This window comes from Ctenopharyngodon idella, chromosome 15, assembly GCF_019924925.1.
Source record: "Ctenopharyngodon idella isolate HZGC_01 chromosome 15, HZGC01, whole genome shotgun sequence".
Taxonomy (NCBI): Eukaryota; Metazoa; Chordata; class Actinopteri; order Cypriniformes; family Xenocyprididae; genus Ctenopharyngodon; species Ctenopharyngodon idella.
The window spans coordinates 21,552,621-21,580,619 of NC_067234.1; the positions used below are offsets into that span (position 1 = coordinate 21,552,621).

General features: G+C 37.2%; 1 protein-coding gene across 3 annotated transcripts in view; it reads right to left on the reverse strand.

Moving 5' to 3' along the window:
- The window catches only part of zgc:172282 (leucine-rich repeat and fibronectin type III domain-containing protein 1-like protein), a 115,898-nt gene that overhangs the window by 48,432 nt on the left and 39,467 nt on the right, over window positions 1-27,999 (reverse strand). For 2 of the 3 annotated variants that reach the window (XM_051863529.1, XM_051863523.1), the window contains exon 2: window positions 11,589-11,794. The exons of the other annotated variant lie outside the window; for it this stretch is intronic. The gene's annotated coding sequence lies outside the window, so the exon portion shown is untranslated. The remainder of the gene's footprint in view (window positions 1-11,588; window positions 11,795-27,999) is intronic. 3 annotated transcript variants of the gene reach the window in all.

The following is a 27,999-nucleotide window of genomic DNA, read 5'->3' on the forward strand; positions in this document are numbered from 1 at the left end:
GTACGAATTGGTCGTGAGATAGCGTTGATATTCCCCCAGTATCAGCAATGGAACCGTTTCACCGGTTGTAACTCCGCTTGAGGTGACTGTCATCGTGGTCGAGCAAATCCACAATATTTTTTTACAAATACTACTGTTGTTGTGCCACAGAATGTAGTTTTAAGAGTTTTATGTTTACTCATATGTAAACATAGTGCCTATTTTACAATTTGCTTAGATGCTTTCGGAGATCTGAGCTCCAGACCGTTAGCGGCCGATCAGCGCTCATGTACCCGCCAAGAACAGCTTTATCTTGGCCAGTCCTTTGGGAATTTGCCGCTGTATCTTATGTAGATAGTGGTTAAACATGAGATATAATTCATTTGGGGTATATCAAACGGGCAATCTTATTAATCTATTACTTTTTCCAAATTGATTTGGGTTAAAGGGAATATTAAGTTTTGTAACTTTATATTTAGGCTATATTAACTTAAATTCCATACTAGAGCGCTGCTTTTGTATGCTTAACTGAATTGTTTACTTGTGTTTATTCCCTATTGTCTTTTATAATGGCTATTGTTGTTAATTTAAATATGATTGTTAAATAAATATTATTTTATATAAATAATATGCCATATTTGGTATTGAGAAAAGGTCCGTTAGTGATCTTGATATGGACTATGTGGACTATGAAAGTTTAGTTTAGCCGATCTCTCTCTCGTTTAATCAATCTCTCTCTCATAATACTATGTAAAACTCTACGTTTCAATGAAGCGACTCAACATTCCTTCGTTACTAGTTCTAAAGTGTGATTTTAGAATTAGTAATGGAGGCTTGGGCTCAACTGTTAAACTGTCAACATGATATTTGAACCCGTGACGGAGGGAAGTGGCAGAAGGAATTTGAATCCGCGGCGGAAGGAAGTAGTTTTGCACAAAAGAGGGTTTTTAAAGACACTCTCTTGTTGTTTCTTATTTATTTACTTACTGTGCCATCAAACTGTTGTATAAACACAATATCACACACGTAGCTGTGCGATATGGCTGAATATCAACACGCTGTGATTGCCTATGGCACTTGGCCTGCGGCATATATATGTGAACACAATGATAATCTGCACAAAAAGGCTTTTTTTTTTTTTTTTCTGAGCCAAAACAGATGCTTCAAATACATTCAAATAACAGCAGTTAGCCATTTCTACTGTTTCCCAGGCCTTTGCATCCATCACAATCCTTCTAGTTACTGTAGGCCTCATTTGACTGCAGATGTTTCCTGGTCCATTTAACATGGCTCAAGTTTTCAAATGAAATGTACTGAATTCATATATTCACAGTTTGAAAGTCTTCTCATTGAAGAATATGGAGACGTTGTTAATTGTTTGTTCTGTGTTAAGTCTCAGAGGGAGACTATGCCCTGAATATCCTTGGCACTGGAGCGCGAGTAACTTGCAGACTTGTTTTGTGGTCTATAAAGTTTACAGCTCCTTTATAGAATAACATTTTTCATTTGTTTTGTTTGTGGTAATCAATAGCATGAACTCCACAGAGTTCAATGTGATTTTAACCCTGAAAATGTATTTAATTAGTAACAGGATATTTTTAAAAATAGTCCATAAAACATTAAAGGCCCCATTCATTTGCAAATGTAATCCTAAACATTTAAAAATGTCATTTAAAATCACTATTGAAAAATGTATAGTTTGTTCTCATTGATGACTGAAAATCAGACACAGATTTTTGTCCAATCAAATAGTCTAGAATGAGATATATTAAAATACATATTATAGTAGTTCTACTTAGATTATTGCACATATTTCAAGTACACTGCAGGACACTGCTGTCACACTAAACTATTCTGACATGTTGTTGCCAACACTTCTACACTCATATGTTAATGTCACCAAACATAAGTACAGCTTTAACCTACTTATTCTTATTAATGCTGAAAATCTCTATACTTCGTGTTTGGTAAAGGTCACACTGTAGGATGCTGAATAAATGAACATGGAAGCAGGTGCACGTAAACACTGCAAAATGAAATGAAAGTAGGAGGCAAAACTTAAACTCTTTTTAAATGGAAGCATCTTTACTTCCTGTTGGGATCCTGATTAGCAAAATTATGCTAAGAGCACCAAGAGATTGATTGACTAAAAATGTTGTTTTTCACTCAACACCCATCAGTAACTGGTAAAATGTTTTACACTGAAGGTAAATACATGGACAGACATTTGTAGATAGTTGCAAATATCTTTTAAAAATGTTTCAGTTCATATTTCTGCCCATCTTTGCAGTCCAATCAATTCATTAACATGCCAGCTATAGTCTATATAAAAATATTAGCCATTGAATTTGTCAAATATGGCAGTAATGGCATCTTTCTGAATTAAACTCCATTAATACAGAGATGTCAAAACACACACAGCCATGGAAATGTAAAGCTGGGTCAAATAAGGAAAAAAAGAAAAGTGGCAGTTTGGTTTGATGACCCAATGTGAATTACAGAGGGCATTCTTAAAGAGCTCTTTAATACACAAAGTGCAGCAGGAAAAGAAAACACACAAACAACACATACAGAAACACATAATTGGCCGTGACCTTTGCGCAGGGCTCCCGCAGAACTGGGCAGCTCTTCAAAAGAGCGGTTTCAAGGAGAAAGGAAAGCAGTGGCGTGCTCTCTGAGACAGGCTTCTATTCAGCATCCCTGCATGCAGCTGTCCCTCTAGGCCACTTTCTTTGATGTGATAAGAAAAATTATTTAAAGATATACGCTGCCTTTTGAAGATAGCTTTCCACAGTGACTGTAAGATTCTGTAACTGTCTGGGTTTGATCATTTCCGGAGTTTAGGGGGTGCTAAAATTGTGATGTTATTTGTTTTTTGCTTTTTTTGAGAAGGTCAACAAAATAAATAAATTGAATGAAAGTAATAGGTGAACAATTTTTTTTTTTTTGGTAATATTTTGTAGGTAGAATTGTGTAGTTATGACTAAGCTAATATCTGTTTACCCTTACCCTCTGTATCATAGAGTTTGCTGTTGTTCATGTTTCCGTGTTTATTTTTATGTGAACAATGCGCCGTCACTTTAATTCAGCACGTGCAGCACAGCAAAAATAGACTCAGTGCGGAAGCGATCACTGCACTGCTCCTGAAATGCATTCCCGGACCACATCCATCTGCGGTGTGAACGCTGTAACCTGTTAACATGGGCACAAAAAAAAAAAAAAAAAAAACGCACCACATACGGAGTTTGTGGAGTTCACACAAACAGAGTATGTGTGAACCTGGCGTTAGACCTCACTGTCCCTCCACTGACTACTGTCACGGCTGTCTGAGTGATGTATGGCATGTTAAATCTGTGGAGTGACTCCCGTCAGTGCATAATTGTGATGAATGTCGACCTAAAGTGACGTAAAAGTTGCATGAATTCCGATATGACCGTTCAGACTGAGGTCGCATTGCAAAACATCCAACCTGTGTTTGATTTAGGCTATGTTTAGATTTTAAAAATCAGATTTTATCCAGATTGGTTTTTGTAAGTCTGGACATCAAAACATACAAACAAACAAAAAAACACATGAAATCATTTTTTTTTTCAAACGGTTTAAAATGTGATTCCAATCAGATTGCAGTTTCAGTATATAAGCTCTGGCTGCTCAAATCGGATTACAACGATAACATAAAAACCGGTGATGGAAACGCCAGAAGTATTCATATGGTATTCATACTGTATTCAAACTGTATTCAAAAGGTATGTCCAAAGATTTTGGCCATGACTACAGCATGGAACACCACAATATATACCAGTCACCTCCATTGCTGAGATTTTCTTGTGTGACGGAGGAGTTCTGCACTGTGACTCAACAGGGCTCTGATTTGGAGAGCGAGATGATGCATCTCCATTTTTCCTGCATCCGTTTTGAAAGCCTCGTCACATACGTGGGTACACCTTCGTCATTAAAGGGTTAGTTCACCCAAAAATGAAAATTTTGTCATTAATTACTCACCCCCATGTCGTTCCACACCCATAAGACCTTCGTTCATCTTTGGAACACAAATTAAGATATTTTTAATAAAATCCGATGGCTCAGTGAGGCCTGCATTGCCAGCAAGACAATTAACACTTTCAGATGCCCAAAAAGCTACTAAAGACATATTTAAAACAGTTCATGTGACTACCTTGATGCTATGAAGTGACGAGAATACTTTTTGTGCGCCAGAAAAACAAAATAATGACTTTATTCAACAATATCTAGTGATGGGCGATTTTTCAAAACACTGCTTCATGAAGCTTCGAAGCTTTACAAATCTTTTGTTTCAAATCAGTGGTTCAGAGCGCGTATCAAACTGCCAAAGTCACGCCCCCCAGTGGTGAACCATTGAAATTTCGGAACGCTTATGATGTAACAAAGCCTTGTTTACTGAAATCACATGACTTTGGGAGTTTGATACATGCTCCAAACCACTAATTTGAAACAAAAGATTTGTAAAGCTTCGAAGCTTCATGAAACAGTGTTTTGAAATCACCCATCACTAGATATTGTTGAATAAAGTCATTATTTTGGGGGTTTTTTTGGTGCACAAAAAGTATTCTCGTTGCTTCATAACATTAAGGTTGAGCCACTGTAGTCACATGAATTGTTTTAAATATGTCTTTAGTAGCTTTCTGGGCATCTGAAAGTATTAATTATCTTGCTGTCAATGGAGGCCTCACTGAGCCATCAGATTTTATCAAAAATATCTTAATTTGTGTTCCGAAGATGAACGAAGGTCTTACGGGTGTGGAACGACATGAGGGTGAGTAATTAATGACAGAATTTTCATTTTTGAGTGAACTAACTCTTTAACAAAGCAAGATCTGATTTGCCTGGAGTCTGAACATAGTCTTAATGATAATAATAAAAATAAAATCAGATTCCATGTGATTTGTGCTGTTCACACTGTTATGGAGAAGAAAAATATGAAAAATAAAAGATCTGTGTAACAGATCTGTGTCACATTTGAGCAAAAAAACGTTGGATTTGGGCCATTTTTGCCTGCAGTCTGAACTTAGCATATGTGGCAACACATACTGTATGTGAACTATGGCTACATTCACATGGTCAATCCAAATCCAAGTATTTGTGCATCTGATTGGATTCTGATCTAAAATTACTGACTGTCCACATTGTGTATCGCAACTGTTCAGATCTGATTTGTGAGTCCACGCCACTCTTTTGTTTTCTGGAATATCTGTTTTCTATGGTAATGATGTTGCGTTGGTAGGTACTGTATATATCAACATTTTAATCGGATATGCACAAAAATCTGATCTGGACTGACAGTCTAAATGTAGCCTATTATTCTGGATTTAAACATTGCTGGAAACATTTGGTATAATGTAGGTACACAAGTCAACAAAATGTATAACGTTGTTCTAGTGGTTTTGGGATGTTTTAATCCAAAAAGTCTTACATATTGAGCATTTAAAATAGGTACGATTTTGCAAATTCCTTCCCCGTGGCAAAAATTCGAAACAGCTTTTTGAAGACAAACTTGCAAATGCAACTCGGTAATACAATTTGACTCGGCCTGCCTGAAATATGGTTCTTTTGGTTGTTTTGGAATGATATTCCACATCCTGTTTACTGCACATTTCATGTGCCCTCATTTTTCTGCCATTGATGTCTAACTTGTTCCCTCAGCTCACTATTCTGAATAGCAGAATAAAGACAGAGGCCTATTTAGACTAGAAACAAACCTAAAACTGCCACTAAACACAAGATTTACAATTCGACATCAGGAGCTCCAGACAAAACTCAGCAAAATCATATTTAGAAAGGAAGTTCTCATATCTTATTCTGTCCTCCAAATCACTTATTTGTTGAGATTGTACAATTCCGTCCTTTTCAACTAAACAATAAATGCTGTTACCATGTGATCTGGTAATCCATCATTGTTAAATAAACCTGATAATTCATACATTTTTGCACACAATATATGCAATACTTATTTTGTGGAACAGCTTGTGATTACACATTATGTTAATGTAATAAAGTATATTAATGCAGTATGGACATGATCATATGGGCATTATGATGTATAGTGTTAGCAATGAAAACTAAACTGTTAGAGTCATGCATTTTCTCAGCCATTAAACATGGAGGTCAAACTTCATTGCACACACAAACACACAAATAAGATCTTATCAGCTCTTGAGACAGTAATTCAACACTCCACAGCCCACGCTGATTTAAACCCCAAACAGTCCCTCTTCCAACGCAGTAATCTTTCCCTAAACAACGGTTACCAAATCACTGATGTTTACAGCCATGTAAGCAGGGCCTTACATCATCAGAAGGGACATGCGGCAATATCTAAAGAAGTGAATACAGTATGTTTTGGGAATATTACATTTATATAACTCAATTTAAAAATAATAATAAAAAAATGAACACTTGTCGAAACATCATGTGCCATTAGATGTTTAAAGTAAACAAATACAGCAGCAACAACAACAACAAAAATAATAATTATCATTATTATTAATATTATTATTATTATTATTATCTCATAAATTATTTGTGTGTCTTTTTTGTATGCTCCCGAATGAACACCAGTCCATTTAGTCCATTAATGCCTTTCAAAAGTACTCATACTAAACTGATATGAGGTTTTTGTTGGACAGGCATAACAGACTGTCTGAATGGGATATGTATTCTAGCCACAGTGATTTATACTAATGCATCTGAATCAAAACCTAATGTCTATTCAAACTCCATTTTGAAATCACTGTCAAATGAGTTCAAGAGGTTTCGCACAGTGAGAAAATCACCGCATGAAGCGCATCATTGTTATGATTGATCACTTATATAAGTGCGCTCAAACAACAAGCCTCTATACCGACTGATAATTATATCAACTCAACGGCTTCATCAAAAATGCTGAGATAATTTAATCTGACCCAGTTTGCGTGATTCATTTTTCTAGGTCTTGAACTCAAGATGTATTTTTCAAGTCAATAATCCATCATAAGATGCTTAATCCTGCCCTACAAACATACTCAGCGTTCAGTCGTTGTCCTCTCGGTTTGTCTAACTCTGATGTGTTAGATTCATAGTGAGATTCAACATAAGGAAAATGTAACCAGCGAATTAAAAACTCTGTGCCCTTGAATGACTAAATTCTGCTGGGCGTTCTGCTGATGTTTGCTTTAATTAGAGCAGCGCTGCCTGGATACCCTCAGGAAAATAAGCTTGGCAGAGGAGCGACTGGGTTTGAATCCTGCTCGCTTCTGAGATAACCTCTCTCAGTCAGTGAACATATAATATCAGTCAGCTCCCTGCTCTACAGCCTAAATGACCCTGAAACGCTCTGCCGCCCACCCTCTCCAGATACTGTCATCATCTACTCTCTTCCGTAGTGTCTGGGCGAGCATGTGAAGCTCCACCGCTGAATGAGGTCAGCCAGACAGATGTGGTCTTGACACATTACCGCTGGTTAGCATAGACAACCTTTCAGACCCCCACTGCTATTCATTCGCTGCCTACACTGTGATTGGTGGTTGGTTATATCAGCTGTTGCTGCCCTAACTGGTCTTGTTGCACACTCTTATATGTGTGTATAACAAAACAAACAAAATAAAACATCTATTCTCCAAACCGCTTGTCCTATATAGGTTCTTCAGTTCAGTGTCTCGTTCTGAAGGCAAAAACAAAACAAACGCAAAGCAAAGTAAAAAATAAATAAATAAAAAAATTAAAAAAAACACCTATTCTTCAAACCACTTGTCCTATGTTGGGTCCTCAGTGTCTCGGGCTGAAGGCAAAAACAAAACAAAACAAAACATCCATTCTCTAAACCGCTTGTCCTATATAGGGTCTTCAGTGTCTCGGGCGATGGCAAAAACAAAACAAAACAAACTAAACACAAAACAAAACAAAACATGGCAAAGTAAAAACAACAACAACAACAAAAAACACATCCATTCTCCAAACCACTTGTCCTATATAGGGTCTTCAGTTCAGTGTCTCGGGCCGAAGGCAAAAACAAAACAAAACAACAACAACAAAACTAAACTCAAAGCAAAGTAAAAACAAAACAAAACAAAGCAAAGTAAAAACAAAACAAAACAAAACAAAACATCCATTCTCCAAACCACTTGTCCTATATAGGGTCTTCAGTGTCTCGGGCCGAAGGCAAAAACAAAAGAAAACAAACAAACAAACAAAAACTAAACACAAAGCAAAGCAAAAAAAAAAAAAAAAATCTATTCTCCAAACTGCTTGTCCTATGTTGGGTCCTCAGTGTCTCGGGCCAAAAGCAAAAACAAAACAAAACAAAACAAATAAAACTTCTAACAAACAAATAGAACTAAGTACAGGGCTCATTGTTTATTTTTTAACACAAAATATGATTTTAATTAATTTGTAATATATAATGTTAACATATATTACATTGGAAACATATAATGCTTTTTTTTAATTTTTTTTTTTTATTACTACTGAATGTAATACTTTCACAGCCCTAATATAAAGTATATACACACACTTGGATTGTAACAATGAATGCACAAAAATGCTAGGCACTGCACCAAAAATTACAGCACCATTACTCACAAAACATAAATTGCATCTATATTTCTGTTCTATACAAGACAATTTAAGGACATGCAAACACAATTAAGTGCTTTATATACATGTACGGGACATTAACAGCACCATTTAGGTGACATCATTCACCCATTGCATTCAGAGCACCTGCATCGGTTTCATGTGTGTCTGTGGCATTTCAGTCATATGATTCCCAAAGAAAAATGATGTTTCGGACTATTGATGCGACATTTAGAGTCAGCTGCCACTGAAATGCTTTGGATTGAGGCTATTACCCAGAGGGCCTCACCAGTCAGCACAGAAAGCATCATGTTTCTGGAGCTTTAAAGAACCCTTCACCTTGAATTAGGCCAGGTAGGGTATGCGCTAGACCGTGGCATGCCTGTTTTCCAGGAGGAACATACTTCTTCTGTATTTATTTTTTTCCCTTTAGTTGACCTCTGACCATCGCTGTGACTTTGTTGGGTTTTTTCACGCATGATAGGCATCAAGCAGACTGTGGTCTGTGATGTGTTTACTGTATTTTTTTTTTTCTTATACAACTATGACAGTAAAAAAAAAATATCTCTATGCCACTAAGTATGAGTTATGACTAATGACTGTGGCAAAATAACAGTTAGAAACAGCTGTGGGAGGATATTAAATAACAAAAATATGAAAATTAGCTAGCAGTTTGAGTTGAATATAATACATGCCTGTTCTACAACATGCAAATATAAAAGATGGAAACCATTAAGTATAAGAATATGAGCCGAATATGAGGAGAATGTTTTTTATTAACTTACAGATTCCTATTTTAATGAAAAAGTAAACTCTAACAGCGTATCTTTCTTTTTGTCCATTATATTGCCACTCAAAAACAACATTATACACCACATAAAATCTAAATTGAATCATATGGGGAGAGCTTGGTGTGCCTTATAACTTGATTACATAAACACATCATATTCAGATGATTAGACAATAGAAAGCAAAGCTTGACATTGATGTGTTTTGAATCAGAACTGTCATTTTTGGATATGAAGTAATAAATGATGAGAAAAACATTCAGGTAGATTTAGTTCTGATTTGTTTTCTAATCTTTAGGACTGACTGTCTGCACTGTCATTTCACACATAATGAAATCAGATTGGTTTGTTCAGACAGTGTAGTCAATATCCGGTACAGTACATGGTTTACATACTAATGGCCGCTTCATTTTGTAATGTATGAAGGTTATGTACACAACTACTTGAAATCCGAGCTGAAAGTCCAGGCTGAAACATATTTCCAAAAACAAGAATCTGATTCCAAAACATAGATATTATTTTATAAACTCTAATAATGAATGTTTTCTATTTAAATTTATTTTAAATTGTAATTTATTCCTGCGATGCAAAGCTGAATTGTCTAATACGCAATGTTGAAAACAGTTTTGCTGCTTATTTTTGTGTAAACCGTGATACTTTTTCTTTTCCAGGATTCTTTGATAAATAAAAAGTTCAAACATAAATATATAAAGTATGTAACTTTTGATTAAATTATAAATTTGCATTACCTTTGATAATTTTTTTACTGCTGAATAAAAGTATTAATTTCTTAAAAAAAAAAAAAAAAAAAAAAAAAAACTTACTCATCCAAAGTTTTTGTTGTTCATACTCAAATATGTCAAAAAGAAAAATAATATCTATATATATTTTTTTTTCTGTTTGCCTGAATAAAACCTTCATGTCTCAAAGAATGTTCATAAAGATACCTCTCTCAGAGTCTCATCAAGTTACGTCATGACAGCTGCCAACATCAACATCTCTACTGCTTTTTCATTTTAGGTATGAAATTCCATATCTAGTAAAATGTTAAAGGGACAGTTCACCCAAAAAATTCAAACAAAGCCATGTCATTCCATAGCCACATGACTTTCTTTAATCCACAGATTACCAAAGGCAATAGTTAGAATAATGTCCAAGCTGCTCTTTTTTCTATACAATGACTAAGACACCATAAAAAGTAATGCCTACAATTAATGCACTATCTTTCATGTCTTTTGACGCCATTTAATAGCTTAGTTTGAGGAAAAGACCGAAATGTAAATTATTCACACTGTTAATCTCCACTGCAGCTCTCAAAACTAATTCACATTCCTGTCTATTAAAAAATGAGCTTAAGGGAAGACCAGAAAAAATTTCAGTTTGCTTGATGTAACGGACGTAGGCCGGTAAGAGCTATGCGTGTAAACCTCACTCCCCGGATCTCAAGAGGTGCTCTAGCGACTGACGCTAGAGACTGCAGTTTTTTAGCCTTCTTGTTAGAGCGCCCACCTCCCATGTCAGAGACCCGTGTTCGAGGCCCACACAGAGTGGGGTGAGTAGGACCTGAGGAGTTACAATGGTGCTGTGACCCTGATGGGAGTGAGGTTTAGGGGGGTGAGTGTAACGGTAGTAGGCCGGTAAGAGTCTATAGCTCACCTCATTCCACTGATCTCAAGAGGTGCTCTAGCGACTGACACTAGAGACTGCGGTCTTTAGCCTTCTTGTTAGAGCGCCCGCCTCCCATGCTGGAAACCTGGGTTCGAGGCCCACACAGAGTGGGGTGAGTAGGACCTGAGGGGTTACATTGGTGCTGTGACCCGGATGGGAGTGAGGTTTAGGGGGGTGAGTGTGAGGCCGGTAAGAGCTGTGCGCGTAAACCTCACTCCCCTGATCTCAAGAGGTGCTCTAGCAACTGACTGCGGTCTTTAGCCTTCTTGTTAGAGTGCCCGACTCGCATGTCGATGGACCCAGGTTCGAGTTCCGCTTAGAGCGGGTGGTTCAAACAGGATGGGTTACATTGGATTCAGAAGACTTGGAATGTAGCGTACAAGACATATGAACTGCTTTTGCTATTCCTGCTTCACTATGCACTTTCAATATATGTAAAAGAGCAGCGAGAACATTGTGCCAAACATCTTCTCTTGTGTTCAAAGGAAGAAAGAAAGTCATACAGATTTGTGAGTAAATGATGACAGAACGGTGGGTGCATTATTCCTTGAACAATTTGAACTGTACCTCTATCTGAGAAGCGTAGAATGGCTGGAGATGCTCATGAAGGCTCCACTGGCGGCGTTAGCGCTGAGTATAGCTGTAGACTTGGGCTGCTACATGTGGACAAGCTGGCAGAGAGCGGAGACTCGAGGCATTGGCCCAGGAACATGAGAGTATCTGCCGCTCAGAGCCACGACTGACAACGGTGCAGATTTTGGAGCTCCATCCACCTGTGAAAGGAGAAAGGGAGGAGGGACATTTACACGAGACACAAAGCATGTCTGTCTGGATTTTTCGCCTCTCGGGACAAGAAGGCCAATGCATTTCCAGGACAAAAACAAGAGCTAGACAGCAGATTTGCACCCCTTTTTTTCAATTCAGAAAACAAATGGAATGAAAAGAAAATGGAATGCGGCAAGAGCGAGGACATTAATAACGACCCAGAAGTGTCACGCTGTTTGAACGTTCCTACCATCACTCTTGATAATAGCTGCCATACGCAATATATTTAGCTCCATTCTCTTTGGAAACAAATCCTTGTTATTATTTCAAGTGTTTCTTTTACAGTTGTCTGCCTCTTGCATTGCTGGTGGTTTTATCTGTCCCACTGGACAGTTGGCACAATTACAGTTTGTTCTGTTTTATTCCCTAAATTGATGCCACTGCAAAAACAAATGCTGCATAAACCAGCACAGTTTCTCTCTCTCTCTCTCTCTCTCTCTCTCTCTCTCTCTCTCTCTCTCTCTCTGCCAATTGCACCATTTTAATTACTTCTTTCAGGGTAAACTGACTGTAGGAGTTATGTAAAAAATCCACTATGAGCTTGTGTTTAAGCAAATCTCACGAAAACTCAAAAATATGAGTCATATTTTAGGACTATTAGGACGTTTTGCATTGTGACACAATTTTCATGATCATTCTCATTTATCTGATGACTCAAACTTAACCGCATTATGCAATAATTGTGATTGTTTGTCATGAAAATAATGACACAATGCAAATAAGATCAAACATTTTTGTGTGATTCTGTTAGTTGAACTGTGTATCAAAGTCACCATGAAATCAAAATTGACAATTTGTAATTGTTTATGGAATATTTCAGTGTTTATAATAAATGATTTATGCACCATGCACCTGCAGTTTTTGTTTTGTTTTGTTTTGTTTTTAGTTTTTATTCATGTTTTCTCATAATTCATGTGTTCTCGTAATCAAAAACATGTCATGACAACTGTGTTTGGCAAAAGTGTTTGGCATGGTAATGGGTATGACAATGTTAATATGTTTAGTCTTGACGGAATAGATCTGCTACACTGCTGCTGTTTTATTGCTGCTGCAGAGCAAGTACAGGACTTGAAACTGCCACTACATACATGAACACTGCTGTGAGCAAGTAAGACATGCTGCTGCTGTACTATAACATATGTTAATTACTAGTAGCAGATCTATACAGGTGGAGCTGGGGAAGGTGGAGGGTTTCTGAAAGCACCCTGCAAATTGCTACAGCAAATGCTGACCAAGTATTTGAAGCCTGTATCATTGGCTTCTGATACAGCAGAAACCAATCAGCTGTGCCCTATAGAGATAGATGTAATTGCATGCAGGTTGAGTTAAGGATCTATCAACCTGCACCATCTAGAGTTTCATGACAGAACTTTGAATTAATTTCAACTCCCCCATCACAACTTCGGTTTCATGTTGATTTTACACTGTCAAGTGCTTCCAAATGGTTTCAAAATGTAGCGTTTTGTCAAAATGCAATTTGGTCTGGAAGCAACAATAAATATATATAAACAGAACAATTCTAATAGGGTCCCATCGGTGCTCGGGCCCAAAAAACAAAAGGGTTGTTGAGGCTGTTTGCTATTGTGGCTTATGGTTTCCCTGAATATACAATCTCTCTCTCTCTCTCGCTCCTAATCTCTTGTTTACTCACTTTGATGATCTATAAACTCCATGTACCTAATTAGAACTTCTTAATTAGACATGTTTGTCCTTTATTGGAATAAAAGCCAAGCCAAAAAATGATCTTACTCAGATATCTTGTGCAGATTTTGCAGATTTTGTTCCTGCATAACTATTTCTATTAATGGGTGTTTCTTTAACTGTGGGCAATTTTGGCCTTTTGGACAAAAAATAATCTTAAAACACACTTTCATGCTCTCACTAGCCTATTTAACAATCTACACTGGACAAACAGTCACAGGAGAGTTCTGTCATTTTTTTCTGAAGATATGCAAAAGTTTGGACACCCCCTGATAATGATCATAATTTCAATTCATAATCTACTGGGCTTTTGTAACAGCAACTTCATTTGGATATGATTTCTACCTTATGGAAACAGTGACATTTCAGTTCTGAAATAACATTTATTGAATCAACAGGAACAATGCAATGTGAATCATAGAAAAGAAAAAAAAAAAAAAAAACAGTTGCAAAAATTTGGGCACCACAATGGAATAATCACTTCAACATTTAGCAGAGCCTCCTTTTTCAGCCTGTACACACTTCTTATAACCACTGATAAGTATGTGAATTCTGGCTGCAGGTATTTTTGATCATTCTTCCTTGCAAAGTGTGCTGGACTGTAGAAAGATGTACACTGACACTATCAGATGTTCTTAGAACTCTTTAGAGGTGCTCTGTGGTCTGTCTCTGACCATTCTAAACATTCTTTGCCTTTGCCTGTCAGATATTTTTCTCGGCCTACCATATCTTTCTTTCACAAATACTGTTCCTGTGGCCTTCCATTTCCTAATTGTATTTCTGACTGTGGAGACAGAGACCTTAAACCTCTGTGATAACTTTTTGTGTCCTCAATCAGAATTAAATGACTACAGGTATTCAATTCAACAAAATTGAAAGGGTGCCCAAACTTTTGCATAGCCTGTTTTTCACATTCGATTCTATTTCATAGAACTAAATACCGCTACACTAAGATTTTTTTTTTGTCTGAAAAACATTACACTATCCAGCATTCTTAAAAAGAATGGCATATCACTACAGTATTTTCTCTCTCTCTCTCTCTCACACACACACACACATACACACACACACATATAATTGCATAATCTAAAATATGTGCCATCACCGATCTTATACATTTTATTATATGTCTCCTGCAAGAGGAATATGTGCTGACTGCAAAGCTGATAGGGCGAAAGCTCAGCTTAACAATGCAATATCCTCTCATCATAACGGCTTTAGATCACAGAGCTCCCCCTCCCTCTATCGAGTATGACACAGGGTGCAGATTAGTGTCTATGTACATGGCCGTTCTCTCCTCAGTGCATCATCAGAATGAGCCCAGCTGCCTAGGGAGAACAGGCATTTCTTTGTCAAGACTCTGACTCACTTTTGGCCTGTCCTCAGTGACTCTGTGTTATCCGCCCGCTCTGTTGAGCCCCAGCGTGAGGTTAAAAAGACAGAGGAGCTAAGAGCTGTGTCCAATATTCTAGTGGGGTGTCACGGTACCGTCTGATCGTTCCATTACCTACCGCAGCACTTATGTATTAATGGCTGCCGCAGATTGGTGTTTTGAGAACAAAGGTTGTTATTTCCTGTTAGTTCCTCTCTTTTGCTTTGAAGTGAAAGTTTCTTTAACAAAAGCCCTGGCATCTTATGCTGGGTGCACACTGTGCGGTTTTTACCACAATTTGGCCAACTGAGACAAATTTCACGATTTCTTTCATCATAGAGCAAGTTTAGTATGTAAGATTTGCACATTAATTTTGATGACCATATTAACAGGTAACAGCATTTACATTGCCTGCATAAGTGATGCTGTGAAGCAAGAGCATAAGCATATCTGCAACTAGACTGCAAGTATATTTTCGGCACTGAGAACATTTGAGAAAACATTTGTGTGTTTTAATGAGGATGTCAGACTCCCCTGAAAAATGCCATTTGAAATCTACCATCGTTTTTAATGAGTGCTCAGTTATGCAGCCATGTTGTGTTGAGCCAATAATCTGAGCCGTAAATATAATTTTACTAATTACTTGATACAAATAATTCTAGACAACAAGAAATTAAGATTTTCCTGACTAGCTAGATGGCTAGAGAGCAACGAACGACGGACAAAACAATATAACGATAGACAGACAGAACGATAAAATGATAGACAGAATGATAGACAAATAGAATGATGGACAGAACGATAGACAGACAGAACGATGGATGGAATTATAGACAAATAGAATGATGGACAGAACGATAGACAGATAGAACGTTGGACAGAACAATAGACAGATAGAATGATGGACAGAACGATAGACGGACAGAACGATAGACAAATAGAATGATGGACAGAATGATAGATGGACAGAACGATGGACAGAATGATAGACGGACAGAACGATAGACAAACAGAATGATAGACAGGACGATAGAATGATAGACAGACAGAACAGTGGACAGAACGATGGAACGAGCGATAGAACGATGGACAGAATGATAGACAGATAGAACGATCGATAGAACAATGAACAGAACGACAGAACAATGGATAGAAAGAAAGACAGAATAATGGACAGAATAATAGACAGATAGAACGATGGACAGGACGATAGAACAATGGGCAGAACGATAGACAGATAGAACGATCGATAGAACAATAGACAGACAGAATGATGGACAGAAGATGGACAGAACGATAGACGGACAGAACGATAGACAAATAGAATGATGGACAGAACGATAGATGGACAGAACAACAGATGGACAGACGATAGATGGACAGAACGATAGACAAATAGAACGATGGACAGGATGATAGAAAGATAGACATATAGAACAATGGACAGAACGATGGACAGTACGATAGAAGGATAGACAGATAGAACGATGGACAGAATGATAGACGGACAGAACGATAGACAAACAGAACGATGGACAGGACGATAGAATGATAGACAGATAGAACAGTGGACAGAACGATGGACCGAGCGATAGAACGATGGACAGAATGATAGACAAATAGAACGATAGACAGAGCAATAGACAGATAGAACGATCGATAGAACAATGACAAGAACGACAGAACATTGGATAGAAAGATAGACAGAATAATGGACAGAATGATAGACAGATAGAACGATGGACAGGACGATAGAACAATGGACAGAACGATAGACAGATAGAACGATCGATAGAACAATGAACAGAATGACAGAACATTGGATAGAAAGATAGACCGAATGATGGACAGAATGATAGACAGATGGACAGAACGATAAAGCGAAGGACAGAACGATGGACAGGATGAAAGAACAATGGACAGAATGATAGAACGATAGACATATAGAACGAAGGACAGGGTGATGGAACGATGGACAGAATGATAGAACGATGGACAGAACGATAGACAAATAGAATGATGGATAGGACGATAGAACGATGGACAGAACGATAGACAGATAGAGCGATCAATAGAACAAAGAACAGAACGACAGAACGATGGATAGAAAGACAGACAGAAGAATGACAGAACGATAGACAGAAGGAAGGAAGGAAGGAAGGAAGGAAGGAAGGATGGATGGATGGATGGATGGATGGATGGATGGATGGATGGATGGATGGATGGATGGATGGATGGATGGATGGATGGATGGATGGATGGATGGACGGATGGACGAACAATTTTCCAATATGAGAAAGACTGTTCATTTTAAATGTGTATATCTGCTCAAAGGTAATTTTTATCAACTTACAGTGCTTATAAATGGCCTCAAAGCTAACAGACACAGACAAAATTCATATTTAGATTTCACGGGGTCTCTAAGCTGCGTTCAGCCCACTCGACAATGCTAAATCTAACATGCTGGAACATGTGCTCACGCCCAACTGGCATAGTCTGGAAATCGCACGAACACTCTCAGTGGGGGTTGCCGTACGACTGAACGTGGGCTCAGTTTGTGATTTCAGATGCCAAACTGCTTTGATTCGAGGAGACTGCGCTTAACTCAGCATATGATATGCATCCAGGCACACGCCATTTACATTTCTCTCTTTATGAAATGAGAGAAAATATATAATTGAGAGGATCCATCCTCTAACGATAGGGAGCAGCAGTAATTGGCGAGTAAACACGGCACTCAAGCCTCTCGAAGGAAATAAAAGTGGGAGCACACCAAGCCAAACAGAGAGTGCATTAAGCTGGGATAATGATCCCAGCTTGACTTAGATATTCCGGCTTTATCGTGCCCACCCACACTTCAGGCCTCGGATGAGCTGCTCTGCTGTGACTTGTGCGTGGAGTTCGGTTTTTCTCTAAGTGTTCCGTGGAGATGTGGTCCTCCCTCCAAACTAGTCCATTAGAGGCTGGGTCAATACCACACAGTGGGTGAGGATGAAGGTGTGTGAACGTGCGTCTGCTTGTGTCATCCCAGAGAGTGTGTTTCTGGATGTGTGCGTTCGCATACGTGTCCCGATGTCAGTGCACTGCCTTTAAAAGCAATCATAAGTACGGCTATACATAACACTGACATATTGTACATGAAAGATTTGATTTGCCGATTGCACTTGAAAAGATAGATGCTGCTTTTCAGCTTACAAGGGGGTACTTTATTTTAGCTGAGATGAAACAGGATATTCAGGATATTCAACTATAAAATGTTGGACGGACTTGATTAATCAATCAGGAATTGATTGGATGGTGAAACGCAGGTGTTACACTCTTAAAAATAAGGTTTCTTTATTGGCATATATGGTTCCATGAAGAACCTCTCCACTGCACAAGGTTTTTTATAGTGGAAAAAGGTTATTTAGATAAAAAGGATTCAGTCTCTCTAAACCCCTCCTTTCCGAGAGCCTACTCTGCTCTGATTGGCCAGTCTGTTGTCATTGGTCTACCAAAATGAAAAAGCCCATTACCTTATCTGATTTTCAGCACTTGTATACAAAATGATAGAAACAGTAACAATGGAGTCAGTTTTACCATATCATATTTGATTTGGCAGCATAGAAAACAGTGTCTACTTGACATATCGATAACACGAACCAAACTCTACCAAGCCTCAGCTAGAATTACAGTGTTTGAGGCTGGGTCAAAGTAGATGTTGTTCACAGGCAGCCAATGAAGACCATTATTAAAAAATGTGCTACAGGAAGATTGGAATTACTGACGACTCGTTTTTTTGCAGACCTTTTACATTCACAAACAGCTATATTAAACACTATACTATACTATAAAGTGTGTAGCTATACTACACAGTTTTAAAGCTTTTTAACAGTTATCGAGGTTGAGCCAAAAACCTAGGACTAGTTCACCAAAGTTGTTTTTTTAAATAATCTCCAATATTTAACGAATGTTTCGATGGACAGAGGCGGTCCTAGAGGCAAAGTTGCTCAGAATGAGAAGTTCTACTATATGGTATGAATGTCATGGGTGTGCGCAAAAAATGTGAAATGTGAAAAACGCGATGGCACCTCCCAGTGGCTGATTTCTTTTGAATTTTCTCATATCTAGGACCATGAGTTAAACAGGCCCAGCGAGTTTCGTTCCAATCAGCCTTTATTAACCTTGTCTGATTGCTGCTCAAACATCAGTGGCCGACGGCGGACATGTTTTTTGCGATGCGTCAGTGTCCTCATAGACAATCATGGCACCTTGGACGAAGACATGCCATGCCAATTTTCAAGTCGATTGGACTAACGGTGAAGTAGTTATAGACGTTTTCATGTTTTTTTCCTGTTATAGCGCCACCAAGTGGCCAGTCGCTGCGTCCTTTTTCACGCAACCTCAGAATGAGCTCTTACATAGGTGTGCCGATTTTGGTGAAAGTATCTCATTCCGTTCACGAGTTATAGCCATTTTAGTAAAAGTGGCTCCACCCACTTCGAACGTTTTGGCAGCCCTTAGAGACCGTGAATCGGAATTTCAACTTTTTTTTATAACTATTGACAATTAGATTCCAGAGAATCTTGCTGCACTGGTTTAGTTCCGATTGGGTCAAAAACCTAGGAGTCTCAAAATTATGTTTTTCAAAAATTCCAAAATACCCGAAATTGTTCCATTGTTCCAATTGTTCCGCCTTGAGCTAAGGATTCCAACGATATAAGACACTTGAGCCTAGGCGGTTCAGGAGTTATGAGCCATTTCGTACTTTTGACCGCTGCAGCACCCCCGTCAGGCTGATCGGGGAGAGCCTTGGTGACATTGTAGATGGTGTGAGTACTATCAGCCCTCAAAGTTTCAAGTCTCTATGACTTACGGATTGGTCTGCCAGATAACTTTTAGGGGATAATGCTGATCCTTGGAAAATGTAACAATTACAATAGGGTTTCAACGCTACACGCTTGAACCCCTAATAATGATAATATAAACTGTAATAAAATAAAAAATGAAAGTAAACGTGAAATGATGAACACTTTTAGTATGTTACAGAAAGTTGTTTAGCAACCGACAACCAATCATGAACTAAACAGTGCTTACCTCATTAAATATTCATGAATTTTGTGCAGTGGCAGAAGCTTTTATATGATGTGTTGTTATGATGGGTTTCACATGATGGGTTTCAGAATCTGACAGAAACATAAAAATGTAGGATGGTAACAGCAAACTGAAAACAATTTACATAGCAACAGTTTTGCAAATTAACAAGGTGTTTTTAAAAATATATTGTGTATTCATCCAATGATTGTTACTGACCTCCTAATTTACAGTGTGAAACCTCAAAACCAGAATACTCAGGATTAATTACTAACCCACGGTAATGAATATGAATAACCATTCATGAAGCAACCTGTTAGCAACGATTCCTAATACAGTTCTTAAAATAGAATAGAATATAATATCTATTCCTTCAGATCTCAAAAAAGCCCATCTGACTAAGTAGACAGATCATATGTAAACAGCTTTATGAAGCAGTATTTACAAAGGTAAATCTGTTTTGATATGCACTGCTGTGTTGCACTCTGAGCAATTCTCTTCATAAACTGCCGCAGTAAATGTAGTGCTCTTGCCACAGCTCATGATTTTGTTCTCGGCTTAAAAGTTCTGCATTAACTTATACAGCAATTCCTTCAAATAGGTCACGCTAAAAGCACTCATAATGAACAGCACAGCATTTGAAAAGTCCATTCTTTTTCATTTATTTTGGTTCCAGGCAGCAGATGGGCTGCGGTTGATAACCAGTAGATGTAGGTTGCCTGTAACAGGCATAAAGTTGCTCAGATAAGAGAGCCCGCTTCATGAAAGAGAGGCTTTAATGGCATTTAAGTATAGGAGGGAATAGACTCCCGGTATAAGAAGCTTTTCTTAGTAACCTGTGGAAGATTCAGCTCAATTTGTAAATAGGACGACCAACAACTAATCGATAAATATAAGGCATATGCAAAAAGGGGGCAAAGCCTGGTTGAGTTGTGTTAGTAGTGCGTTGAACCTCATGATTATGGTAAGGGCCCTTCCAAAAAGCATGCTCGCGGTGCTTGACCAATCACAACCCACTGGTCCAGCCGACCAATTAGAGCGCATTGTGCTTTTCGGAAGGAGGGGCTTCATAAAGACAGGAACTAGGGGTGCCTTTTCACGAAAGCATTGTTAGCCAACTATGGTCGCAAGTTCCATCATTACCAGCATAGTTTGCCTGGGATTGAGTTAAAAAAAAAAAAAAAAAAAAAAAAAAAAAAAAAAAAAAAAACAGCCAGTCAATTCCTGGAGGTTTCATACTCCAGAGCTTCACAGCAATGGAAATTGAACTCTCTCGCCCACCAGAGTGAGCCTAAGCAGGCCTCACGATGGTCTAATGAGGCCCTGGAGCTCTGTCTCCAGAACCACTTTGTCACACGCTTACCAACATCCTGACGGAACAATTCAGTCAGTGTTTCCCGAAACCAATAAACATTAACAAACAGCATTGCGAAGTTGTATGGTCGGAGCTACAGCTCTTGACCTGTGGTTAGAAGTATAGTTTCTTGTTAGTGTGGCATGTGGACTTTTTGCTCTTGAGCAAAATAAGCAAGTACATTGTTTATCTTTCATCCCAGATATATACAAACTTCATTCTATGTCTTTTAGTTTGTCAAAAGAATTATCTTCTGGAATATCTTCAGTCATCTGGAAATAAAGCAAAACAACGGAGAACAAAGTAATCTTCAGATGCCATGTTCATGATTTACAGCAATAATCTGACATTAATTTGAACTAGAACAGATTAATTAGTGTGACATCATTAACGATATTGTTGAACCAATGTGGTTCGATCAATGGATGTGTGACAAAGCTACTACGTTTTCAGGAAACAATCATGACTAGCTAGTTAGTTTCTCCAACAATGCATTTTACTATGGTGGTTAAAGGGATAATTCACCCAAAAATGAAAAGTCATCATTTACTCACCCTCAAGTTGCTCCTGTATGAATTTCTTTCTTCTGCTGAACTCAAAAGAAGATATTTTGAAGAATGTTGATAACCAAACATTTGATGGACCCCTTTGACTACCATAGTATTTTTTTTTTTTTTTTTTCAACGAACTATCCCTTTAAGCAGCAAGTTATGTCCTTGTATGGGAAACTCAACTCAGAGCACTACTGACAGACTGGGAAGGGAGGTTCTACAATGTAAAATATGTGGAAAAAAAAAGTGGTGTTTAAAAAAATAAATAAAAAAAAATCAAGCATAAAAACCTATTCTAGTAAACCCTAAAAACAAAAACTGAGATCTTTTTAAAAGGGCATAATATAGCCACTTTAAACATTGTCAGTAATTATGTAAGTAGAAAAAAATCCTGGCCTCTTATGTCTTTAAATACAGAGCTACTAATATCAGTAAGATTTCTTGTGTTCGCTGTAGTTTTTGTCTTTTCATAACCTCGGAGGAGGCTGTTCCTCCCTCTAATTGAGCAGCTGCCTTCCTCCAAGTCTATCCAAGCCCAAGCTCCCTCTCCGCACAGCTAATCATTTGCGCTATATTTAGCTGGAGTTGTGCCTGCCTGCCCATGTCTTTACGTTTAGCCTTATCCCTGGGCACACAGTAATTGTGAAATGTGTTTCGTAAAAACAGTTCCACCAGAGGAAAAATAAACAAGTCCTTCGGCAGTGTAGGGATTTTGGCTAAGGGCAAAATGCCAGCAGGTGGTCATGTTTCGCAATCATGGGGGGAATCATTGCAAGGCCACCTCCCAGCCCACCACGAGGGGCTTACCGCATGACTCACATATGTGCGTAGATATATTTTTTAAAAAACAACAACGCCACCAGCATTTGTGTCCCAATTCACTAAGCACATAGTACCAAAGGCTCTGTTTCTCTGCACCACAATCTAGAACTTTTCACAACAGATAGCACTCCCAGAATCCCCCCCTCCCCCTCCCCCTCAAAAAATGCATTCAAAACAAACACAAAAGCGACTCTGGGACTCCAAATCATTTTCCAGCATGCTTTTAGGAAACAAAACATGTTTTATTATTAATATTCTTTGCAGTCTTGCACTCGCAGACATTATTTTGCTGATTTTCCCTATATATATAGGACATACGATTTGTAAAGTAAAGTAATTGGAGATTGACGGTGTGGTTCCGTTCTGGGCAAGAACAGCCTAGCATGGATAAGAGCAGGGAGAGCAGTGATAAATATAGTGTGTGTGTATATATATATATATATATATATATATATATACAGCAAAATCCCCAGAGTTAAATAAACTCTGCTCAGAGTACATTTGGTCCCTCTCTAAGTAGTGTTAAAGTAACAGTGAAACAGAGTTAAAGTTAATGAGATAATTAAGTGATTAATTAGGAGATGATTGAGCATTAGTGATGAACACCTGCTGTTAACAAGCAGAATCACTGATGAAAAGAGAAATATATATATATATATATATATATATATATAACGGTACATGTATTCGTCCCAAACTGTCACAGAATGGACGTCACGGTTCAGTGCATGCAGTAATTACGACGAATACAGTAAGTCACAGCCAATTCATACTCCAATCCAGAAGGAGGCACTCATTGTAATTTGCTAACTTCCACAACAGGAAAACTTCATATTAATGATACATATTAGGGGTGTAACAGTACACAGAAGTCACGGTTCACGTACCTTGGTTTTGGGGTCGCGGTTCAATATGAGTTTGTTACAACAGGAAAAAGCAACAAATCCCCAATGCTAAGTTTCTATTCATTTATTTATTTATTAAATATATATAATGTATTAAGGCAGATTAGAATTGTACCTCTCATACACAAAACAAAAATGTTACCGCTAGACCATAAGTCTATCAGAGCACTTCAGTTGGTCAGCAAGAATGTTTCCTCCCTCAAATCACAGTGTAGACTCATTTTATTTAAAAAAAAAAAAAAAAAAAAAAGTGTTCTGTTGACGATTTTGTGTGGATGTTCTGGACATTTCTACATAGCTTAAATGATGTTCATGAGTGAAGAATATGACTTCTGGTGTTTTTGTGCTGTTATACTCAGCAGAAAGAAAAAAAAAAAAAATGTAAAAAAAAAAAAAAAAGATTCAGAAAGGCATCACGCTCCTAAAGGCCTCCATATGATAAACAGAGAAGAGAGCACAACATTTATGAAATACATTCTTGTCTACTTTCAAGGTGCACTGCAAAACCTTTCAAACATCTACCTTTGAAGTGTACATCTTTTCCAGGGCATCCATAAAGAAAAATGCAATTCTGTGTATTGTTTATGCTGCATAAAACATATTATAAGTGTTGAATACCGCCACATCTTTTCATGCACAACTTCTCTATACAGAACCAAGGGAAAACGCCAGTGCTCAATGAACGTCAATGTTTGGAACTCAGTGTAGACTTAGTGTTAAGACAGGCTGTGAGCCGTAATGCTAATGTAGGCTAAGAGGGATCGTGAGACAGAACCCCCCAGCAAGCCTTCTCATCATTACTGTGAGGAGACCACAGCGCACGCCTAATGGGCTCTCCTATTAGAAGCCATCATTCACAAATCCCTTTGTCACGTACCACTGTAGCACTGCTCATTCGCATAGAGATCCAACACGAATGCTTAAAGGGGCTGAGATCAACATGTTAATGCTAATGAGGCAGCATGTGGCCACACACAGACATCCGTGTGATAATGGTTAAATAGTCACTTGAGAAGTCCATAATAGTGTAATACTGCAGCGATGGGGTTGAAAAATCCACAAAATTATACTTTTTAAGCTGTAAAGCACTCAGATCTCCAGTGTTGGTTGTGGCTTAATGAAGAAAAGGAAAGAAAAAGAAATATGATCATTGGTCTATGAGATATAAAGCCTGCCTATATGTAGTTTCAGACTCTTTTGCGCATAAAACGGAGATCACTTTTTGAAAAATGCATGCTCTGATCTGAAGTAAATAAATAAATGGACTGAATGAATGAGAAAATGAATAAATGATTGAATGAATGACAATGAATGACAGAATGAATGAATGAATGAATGAATAACAAAATGAATCAATGAATGACAGAATGAATGACAGAATGAATGAATGAATGAATGAATGACAAAATAAATAAATTAACGAATGAATGACAGAATGAATGAATGAACGAACAAATGAAAGCTTTTATTGCATTTAAATAGCAAACAAAATTAAAATACAAATAAACTAACAAGCAAATGCACAAACAAACAAATACATGCAAACAAACAAATGCATAAATACATCAAACCCAAATAAATTGATGACAATGAATGAATCAATCAATAAATGAAGGAATTGATGACAATGAATGATTGAATGAATGACAAAATGAATAAATGAATTAATGAATGACCGAATGAATGAATGATTGAATGAATGAACGAATGACAATGAATGAATGAATGAAAGAAATGCACTTATCCCTATACCAACTAACTAGCTTTTTTGCACTTAAATATCAAACAAAATAAAATACAAATAAACAAACAAGCAAATAAATAAACAAACAAACAAATAAATAAATACATGCAAACAAACAAATGCATAAATACATCAAACCCATAAACAAACTACAGTAACTAGCATTTTTTCCACTGTAAACAAACAAACAAACAAATAAATAAATTCACTTAAAAAGTTGCTTTGAATAAAAGCTAAATTAATAGACATAAATGTAATTGCTCATCAGGGCTCTCTTGGTCTGGAACAACAACAAAAACAAACTATGATCAGCCATTTATGTCATTCAGACAGTGCATTCCTGTCTGGAGTAGGCTGGTTGTTGAGCAGAATAAGCTGCAAAGTGGATCAGACTTTATGCTGACCAAAAGTCTGGCTCTGTGAAACTAGCATATATGCACCAGTATCCGGTTAAAGCTAAAGCGGTCTGCTAGCAAAGTCAAAATCCTTAATCCTAACCAAGATTTAGAGATGACAAGACAAAAAAGACTGAGAAACTGCCAAAAAATAAATAAATCCCCAGTCTCTGCTGTACATGGACAATTGGACAGCAGTTCTTGTCAGACTGTCAGTTCCAATGTAATTCCTGTGAAAACAGAAAAAAGAATATAATAGCAGAAAAGGGCAAGGAGTGCAGCTCGAATGCTTGCTGCATTGTTTTTTTTTTATTTTTTTTTTATGTCTGGCCATGTGCTTCAGAATACATGATAGATGTTGTAATTAACATCATTGTTAAACACAGTGCTGTGTCAGGTGAAAACACTCTTTATGAAGCACTAGACAAAATACAACAGAGTCAGGTGCAAACAATGCTTCTAGCTTAGTAGTTTGTCAAGCTTAACAAACCACTATATGTTTTTGTCCTTTATCTGACCCTTAAAATGACTTTTGTTATTGTAACCTTAAGTTGATCTAGTCATAATAAATCATATCTTTGACTTATTAACCCTCTGCACTTAATTATATTGAACATGTACTGTTAATGTACTTAAAATCTTATGACTATGTTTCTTAACACACTTAACTCTTTCCCCACCAGCGTTTTTTTTTTTTTTTTTTTTTTAAAGTTTTTGATCGTTTTGATCATCTGAACTTTCTTTGCCCCCAGAATATTTTGTTGTATAAATATATGAACATGCAATATATCAAAAGAACAGAGCCACTGCTTTATATTATATATATATATATATATATATATATATATATATATATATATATATATATATTTCATTAAAAAAGCAACATTTTGAACAAAAAGCTGTAAAAATCGCATTTTTGTTTCAGAACGATAATAAAACAACATAGATGGAGTAGATCGAGTCAATTAACACCCCCAAAGCTTCACAGTCCTGTAGCTTACCTTATCCTGGGTCGACATTTCATTCGGTAACGATAGGCAGTTTTGATTTATATGCTGTTTAATGTTTAAATTATCACATTATTTTACATAAGCAATGCTTCTAGCACTTGTTTCTGCTTCTTCTTTGCCTGTGTTTTAATCCGAAGATTCTGTAATCTTTCAGAAGATGCGTAATAGCGCCCCCTACAGTATAACAGTGAAAACATGGATTGCCAGAAAATTCCATCAATGGTGGGGAAGCGTCATCAATGACGACACTTTTAAAAAGTGCACTTTGTAATAATGACAAATCAAAGGTTTTACTTTAAAGTGCATTTTTAATCACTATGTTTTAATAATCTTTTGTGGTGTTTAAAAGAAATACACTTATTTTAATGTGTTGACTAACATACTAAAGCACATGTAAAACACTTGACTATAATTTTAACTGTGTTATTCAATATTACATTTAAAGTTAAAATATTGTATTGTAGTTGTAGTAAAATATTGTTTTGTAGTGTAGTAAATTGCACCTTCGTCATTACAAATGTGTAAATATATTTTACATTTTTACCATCTGTCAGTACATTTTAACCATATTTCAAAGACAACAGAAGTACAAATGAATCACATATAGATGATGCAAAAAAAAAAAAAAAACACAAAGATGTAATTAAGCCCTACTTAAGCATGTCAGAAAAGCAATCTAAAGTTCAGCTAATTGAATTAAATGTTATTTTTATTATAATAATATAATATAATATAATATAATATAATATGGGATAATACAGTCAAGTCACCTTGTTGTCGTACTATACATACCTCCAAAACATTAACAAAAAACAACATTCTTAATTATTCTGTACAAACATCTTAAACAGATCAGATTCACACACATTTTAAATCTTAAACATCTTGAAGACATCTGTGAAATGTCTTTTGAACACCCAAGAGGGAACATTTTGGAGTCGTACTGCAACTGACATGACATTTTTAGACATTTTTCAAAAAGGCTTCTGAACATTCCCAGCATCTTTACATGACACTTAAAAAAGTTGAAACGTTGGTGGGAGTAGCATCAAGAAGATTTGATAGCCAGAGAGTCCCACAAACATGAATGAACTCTGAGGGCAAAAGAGTTGTGCTTTTGTCACTCAAGGGATGTGAGATATTAAAGGTCACCATGGGTGACCTTCAAGTCAGACGAAAAAGAAAATAGACCTCTCCTTCCACATACACTTCTCACCATACTC